The following is a 7,270-nucleotide window of genomic DNA, read 5'->3' as shown; positions in this document are numbered from 1 at the left end:
CAGACCCACCCCCCTCCCCCCCCCCCCCCCCCCCCCGCCCCCCCCCCCCGCCCCCACGCCCTCCCTTCTAGCCTCCCGGCCCCCCCCCCCGCCCCGTCCGCCGCCACTGCGCACGCTCCTGCGCCACCGTCCCCCCCCCCCGCCCGCTTCTGCGCACGCGCCTAGGCACAGCCCCGCCCTCACCAGCTTTTGCGCACGCGCTTGCCTTCCCCCACACCCCACCCTCCCCTCTCGGTCTGTCCGGCTCTGGGCGAACGGACTACGCCGCCGCTGCCGCCGCCCCGCCTTCCCCGTTCCCCTAGCTCCCTACGTCGGGCTCTGCGCAGCCGCATCCGCAGCCACCGCCTCGATAGCAGACTGCTCCGTTACTGCGCACGCGTGACGGGGGCCCTCGCGCAGTACGCAGGCGTGACGAGGAGGCAGGCTTTCGCGCGCTGCCCTTCCTACCCTCGGGCTCGTCGCCGCCTCCGGGCTGCGGGGCTGCGGGGCCGCGGTGGCCGCGGGGCGGGAAGGCCGGGAGAGCCGAAGTGGCACCTCCCCCCACCTGCTCGCTCTGGAGCGTCCGGGCCAGCCCGTGAGGTAGGTGCCGCAGGTATCTCCACTTCGCCGAGTAGGAGACTGAGGCCGCGGATCCCGGCGTCGGGCAGACCCGGGGGGCCCATGGGCGAGGCGCCTCCCCGCTCCGGATCGCGGGAAGATTCGAACCCAGGCCTTCTGACCGACCCCACGGCGCTCTGGAACGCCTTGGGCCGCCCGAGCCGCTGCCGAGCGCCGGGCTCTTGGGAATGGCGGGGCAAGCGCCGGGTTAGCATTGAGCTCCTGCTGTATGCCCGGCCCGGCGTGGAGGCCGCAGACGCGTCCGGCCTGCCCCTGGCCTCTCACTAATTATCCGCTGCCGTGATTAATAAAAGAAAAGAGGAGGCAGAGGCGGCCCCTGCCCTCGGAGAGCTCGCCGTCTGACCGAGGTGCCCCCGTGCCCAGCACGTGCATGCCCCGCACGGGTGTGCCTCCTCTGGGAGCAGAGCTCGGCCTCTAACAACAGCTAGCGTCTGTGTGGTGCCTCCTGTGTGCCGGGTACCTTGGGAGGGAGGTGCCAGTGTCCCCATTTTACAAATGAGGAAACTGCCCGGGGTGCCAGCAAGGGGCCCCGCCTCTCCAGTTACTCTGTGATAGGCCACCCGATGCCTCAGACTTCAAAATCTGCTTGGGGCAGTTTATTAGATTATTTGATTGCTCTGACATCTCACTTCTCTGGGCCTTGTTTTCGTCTTCTCTAATACGGAAATAACACTTGGCCTACAAAGATGAGGATTGGCAGGCTTATAGAAAGACAAGAGCGCTGTTCCATTGTTGATGGAGCCGTGAATTAGCACCACCCTTCTGAAAAGGGACTTGGACTTGTGCAAATAAAGTGACTGTTTTGATACAGAAATATTTGCCTGTTAGACATTTACCTCAAAGAGGTCGTTAAGGAAAGAAAGCAAAAAAAAAAGAGAGAGACTGTATTTCATATACACCAAAATAGTAATATTTTTAGGAGTAGCAAGGAATTGGAAACAAAGTAGACATCCGTTGTGTGATGAATAAAAAGCATGGAAGAGATTTACATAAACTGATGCAAAGTGAAGTAACCAAAGCCAAGGAAAGCAATATATACAATGACGACAATGTAAATAAAAATTATACCCACAAAACAATCAAATGTTGCTGAATTATAAAGAAGCTCGGCCCAGGAAAGGAGATATGAGAAGATGCCTTACACTCTTTTGCTGGATGGGGGGAGGGGGGGTAGAGGGGGTACATTAAATATAGTACCATGAATTTTTATGCATATATTTGTTTCCTGTATTTTCTACTTCTTAAAAATCCTTTATTGGATGGCTCTGGGAAGGAGGAATACAGGGAAATCTAGATGATGTAAAACCAAAAGATATCAATAAAAGGCTATTTAAAATAATAATTATACTTGTCCTACTTTCTCTGAGTCATGAGGAAGTTTATAATCTTGAAGTGGGATAGAAACAGGAGTCACTATTATCTGAGAGGCGGTGTACCTTGGAAAGAGCAGTGAATTTGGAATCAGAACCTGGCCTCAGTTGTGGCTTTGCTACTTTCTCCATGGAAACTTGAAAAGCAGATCCCTTCACCTCCTGGAGGTTTTTGCATCTGTAAAGTAACCTCGAAGGGCCTTTCTCTAGCTCTTTAGTGCTAGGTTACTAGATTTTTGATAACCTAAAGGATTTAGGTTTGTGTGGATTGCAGTCACTCTGCGCTTTAGTAACCAACCTTCCAGAACCCTGGGACTCCACCTGATGAGTCTCTCCAGGGTCAGCTGAGCTAACTTTCAGGCAACAACTATCTATAGGTACATCCAGGAAGCTTCTCTATCTTGATAGGACCTGCTCAGGCTTTTTCTAACTCTTGACAGAATGTAGAACCTCAGGCCACCTCCATGTCAGGAGGAATGTCAGAATTCTAAGATGGGACTAAGAGAGAATGCATTGTAGGTATTCTAGGTTCCTTCAAACCTCTAGGCCAACTAGTTCTGCCCCCTTGTTTTACACATGGGAAAACAGACCAGAAAGGTTAGATTAATTACACAGGTAATAAGGACTTAGAAGTTGGAGGAGAACTTAACAGGGTGGGTATGCACATGTACTAAGTAGAGTGGGATAGGAGCCAAGAAGAGATCAAGAAAAAGTGCTCCAGGAAATTTGGGAATCCCCAGGGAAGACATCAAAGGGCTGAACCTTGGAAGAAAGGACCAGAATTCAAAGATATGCATGTGAGGAGAGAAGAGGTCCTTCTGGGCTTGGGCGAAAGTTAGTGCAAATGTACAATGAAAGGAAATGTAGTGTAGAGTTTGTAACTGAAAGCGGAGTGGGGAGACTATACTGGAAAGGTAGTTTGGAATCAGGTTGTAGAAGGCCTGGAATGCCAGGCTAATGAGTCTGTAGTTTATCCTGTGGTGGGTTTTGAGGAATAGGGAGTCACCAAAGGTTTTTGAGCAAGAGGGTGATGTGGTCAGATTTCTGTATTAGGTTATTTGACAGGTGCACAAAAGCTGGATTGTAGAAGGGGGAGACAAGGCAGGAACTGTATTTTGTGTACCCTATGGCTCATCCTCATCCACAAGTAGTATGACCTTGTGGTTATAGACAGAATTGTGAAGTCGTCTCCCTGCCCTTTTCAGGAATGGTCCCCTTGCTTTCCACCCCTTACCTGAGAGGCACTTCCTGCTCTGTGGTCAGAGCTCCTTCCTTCCCTAAGGAAATGCTGCTGGCCCAGTGCCTTGCCTGACTCATTCTACTTCACCAGAGCCAAACAGACCTCTCTGCTTCCCCGTACTGCCTGAGGTCACTGCTAACTAATAACTCCTGTAAAAATAGAAATAGTGTCATGCATCCCTTACAGTTTGGGGGCACTCCTCTTATTTCACAGTTGAGAAAACTGAGGCTCAAAGAGGTCAAATCAAGATTGCTCATATAGTAAGGAGCAGAGCCAGAATTCACATAAATCTTTAACTCTATATTCTACACTCATTATGCTGTGCATTTGCCCAACTACATCTGAAGGAAATATGTAACTGTTTTCTGCTACCTCTGGAAACTGCTTCTGTGTCCAGATGTTCAAAGAGCAGGTTCACTTTGACAAGTCATTCTCACTCAGAGAGGCACAGGGACTCCCCAAAAGCTGCCTGGTCTCTATACTAGGCTTCACTTTGAGCTGTCCAGGCATGAAGTTACTGTCTCCCCCCCCTGCTTCAGACTAAGGAAGGTGAATCCTGCCTAAGAGATAGGGTGACAGTACTAGTTCAAGAATCCTTTCTGTAACATTCCTGACAGTTCACATTTCCTGCAAGGCTTTGGCCAGGGACCTCACAGACATTACTGGATGTGCTCCCTCTTTCTCCCCCCCCCCCCATTAAATGCCTTAAAGTTTAAAAAAGGCTTTGCCACTCTGAAGCAGATAGTGCCAGGGTCATTATCTCTCTTTTACAAACGTGGAAAGGGACTTGTCCAGAGCTTAGCTAGTGAAGTTTGGAAGCCAGATTCATACTTGCAATCTTGACTGCAAATGCAGGACTGTTTCTACCTTAGGATGTTGCCTCTACAATCAGATAAATGTTTGCTCCAATATTAATGGCTTCGTGGTTGTGTAAAAAGGAGGTGGAGTCAGGAATGTGATGAGATAGCATCCTATACAAGGGAGGTGACTGTTCCTTTGTCCTGTGGGAAGACTTTATACCTCTCCCTCTAGTTCATTTCCATATACACATACAGGCGGGGAAAAAAGCTTGTGTTAAAAAGAGCAGGACCTCCTGGTGGAGGGAGGTATGGAAGCCTCTCTCCTTTCACCTATCACTCACTCATTCAAGAATTATGTGCCAGGCCAAGGGTGGGGAACCTGTGACCTCCAGGCCATACACTTAGGAGGTGCTAGGCATACAAAGATAAAAATGAAACAGTCTCTATCTGCCTTCTAGGAGATAACAAGGGAAACAGAGTATGCACATCTAAATAAATACATATACATAGTATTTTCAAAGGGTGGGGAACCAGCCTAGGCTTTCTATAAGATATGGCTCTTGAGCTTTGAAGGAAACTAGAATTCCTTGAAGCCAAGAATCTGGAGTGCCTCAGTCTCTGTGCATGAGGCTTCTGACCATTCCATTTGAGAAGGATCCCTCTTTCTGAACCTTGGCATTTGTCTGAACCACACACATTGAGCAGTCATACACTTCCTTGTGAATTTATCACTTGTTTGTCCTTATGCTGTTATTTATCATAATAATCCAAGGTGGGCTATAGGACAACTTCAGTTACTTTCCAGGTAAGGTAAACAAATCAATAGTTTCATCATCCTCCATTACCACTACCACTAAGAGCTGCCTCTTGAGAAGAGTGATGACATTCCACCACTTCCTGCTCTCCCAGATTCCTACTGTAGGAATCCCTGCTTTGCTCCCTTCCACATCTCAGTCTCCTATGGTTAACCAATTCAACTCTACTCAGCCTCTTGTCTTAGTGACACATGCCTTGAAAAACACTAATCCTAGTTACTTCCACTATCTACGATGACTTCAACTCATCTGTGCTGCCAAATGTTTTATAAAGTAACACAACTGCCGCTTGGCCATTATCTGATCTCAACTGGACACTGCTACAGGGTAATCTTTTTATTCTCTGATTGACTCTCTAGTTAATTTTCCAGTGTTTCAAAATCTTAGGTACAGTACAGTGGGGAAAGTACTGATTCAAGAGTCATAGCCCTGTATTCAAATTTTGCCTCTGACATTTACTATCTTTGTGTGACATTGGAGAAGTCACTTAACCTCCCTGAGCCCCAGCTTCCTCATCTACCAGATAAGGAGGCTGGTCTCAGAGATCGTTCCAGCTACTCAACTTTAAGTCTGTGATCCTTTCTCAAGAGTTTCTTCTCAGTTCTCTCTTTACCTTTTAGCAGAGAACCTAACCTTCCTCCCTTTCCAAGAACATGAGGTTTTTTTCCCCTATTCTACACTTCAAAATCACTGTGTCAGTCCCACCTTCCCCTATTCTTTCCTTCTTTGCTCTAGTGTGATGAAGATGTAGTCCCTTCTTGTGAAGGCTTACTCCTCTGTTTGTGTCCTGAACCCACATCTTCCCCTCTTGTCTCCTCCACAGACTTTCTCCTTGAAGGATCCTCTTTCTGTCTCTCTCCAAATTCTCTTTATTTATTGTCTCCTCTCAGATCTCTCCCATCCTTAAAAAACTTTCACTTGATCCTGCCATCCTGTTAAACTGTCATCCTCCTTTTAACAACAAACTCCTAGAAAAAGCATTTTTCACCTCAATTTCTTCATTTTCTACTCATTTCTTAACTCCTTTGCAATTTGACTTCTGACTGACTACCAACTGAAAATGCTGTCTCCAAAGTTACCAGTCATCTCTTTCTTGTAGAAACAGTGACTCCCTTTTTAGTTCTTGGACTTCCTGACATCTCTGCAACATTTGGCATTGATCGTCTCTTGGATATTCTCTTTGTCATCAGCTTCCATGACACTGCTTTCTTCTCTGTCTACCTGCGTCTCATTTTCACTCAACACCCCCTCTGTGTCATTCCTCATTCTCTCTTCTGTTCAGTCACAGTTGACCCTTCTTGCAAAGGCTAACCCCTCTATTGTTATGACCCTACCCCCTCCCATCATCTCCAGATGATTGCCCCTTCAGTCATCCCCTTTCTCTTTCCTAATCTTCAATCTTTATCTGCTGGTTCCTTCCCTACCACCTTCAAACATGCCTGTATTCCCCATGCTAAAAATTCCACGTCTGATTCTACAAGTCATCACCTTGTATCTTTCCTCCCTTTCCCAAGCAAACTCCTAGAAAAAAAAAATTTGTCCATTTTCATCACCTCTACAATAAATGTTTATTAAACACCTACTATGCAACAACCTTGTGCTAATGCTAGAGATACAAAGAGGCAAAAGACAGTCCTGCCCTCAAGTAGCTTACAGTCTAACAAGGGAGACAGCATGCAAACAATTACATACACAACAAGCTATATACAGGATAAACAGCAAACAACAAAAGGAAGGCACTAGAACTCACTCCCTAACCCTTTGCATATTCACCACTGAAATTGCTCCATCCAAAATTGTTCAGTTGTGTCTGACTCCTCATGATCCCATGGTCCATAGCATGCCAGGCCCTTCCATCCTACACTATCTCTCAAAGTCTGTCCAAGTTCATGTTCATTGTTTCCATGATACTATCTATCCATCTCATCCTCTACCGTCCCCTTTTCCTTTTGTCTTCAATCTTTCTCAACATCAGGGTCTTTTCTAGTGAATCCCATCTTCTCATTGTATAGCCAAAGTATTTAAGTTTCAGCTTCAGCATTTGACTTTCCAGTAAATAGCCTGACTTAATTTCTTTAACCATTGACTGATTTGACCTCCATGCTGCATAAGGGACTCTCAAGAGTTTTCTCCAGCACTGTAATTCTAAAGTCAATTCTGCGGCATTCTGCTTTTCTTGTAGTCCAACACTCACAGCCATATATTGCTCCTCGAAAAACCATAGCTTTGATTATGTGGACCTTTGTCAGAAAGGTGATGCCTTGATCTGTAGTATGCTATCCACATTTGCCATATCTTTCCTTCCAAGGAGCAAGCATCTTTTGATTTCATGGCTGCAGTCGTAATGTGCAGTGATCTTTGAGCCCAAGAATATAAAATCTGACACGGCTTCCATTTCTTTCATTTCTGTTTGCCAGGAAATGATAG

Source organism: Petaurus breviceps, unplaced genomic scaffold, assembly GCF_028583685.1.
Source record: "Petaurus breviceps papuanus isolate PSGF00001 unplaced genomic scaffold, PetGlider_PUasm1.0 99, whole genome shotgun sequence".
NCBI classification, from domain to species: Eukaryota; Metazoa; Chordata; class Mammalia; order Diprotodontia; family Petauridae; genus Petaurus; species Petaurus breviceps.
This window is presented reverse-complemented; position numbering follows the sequence as displayed.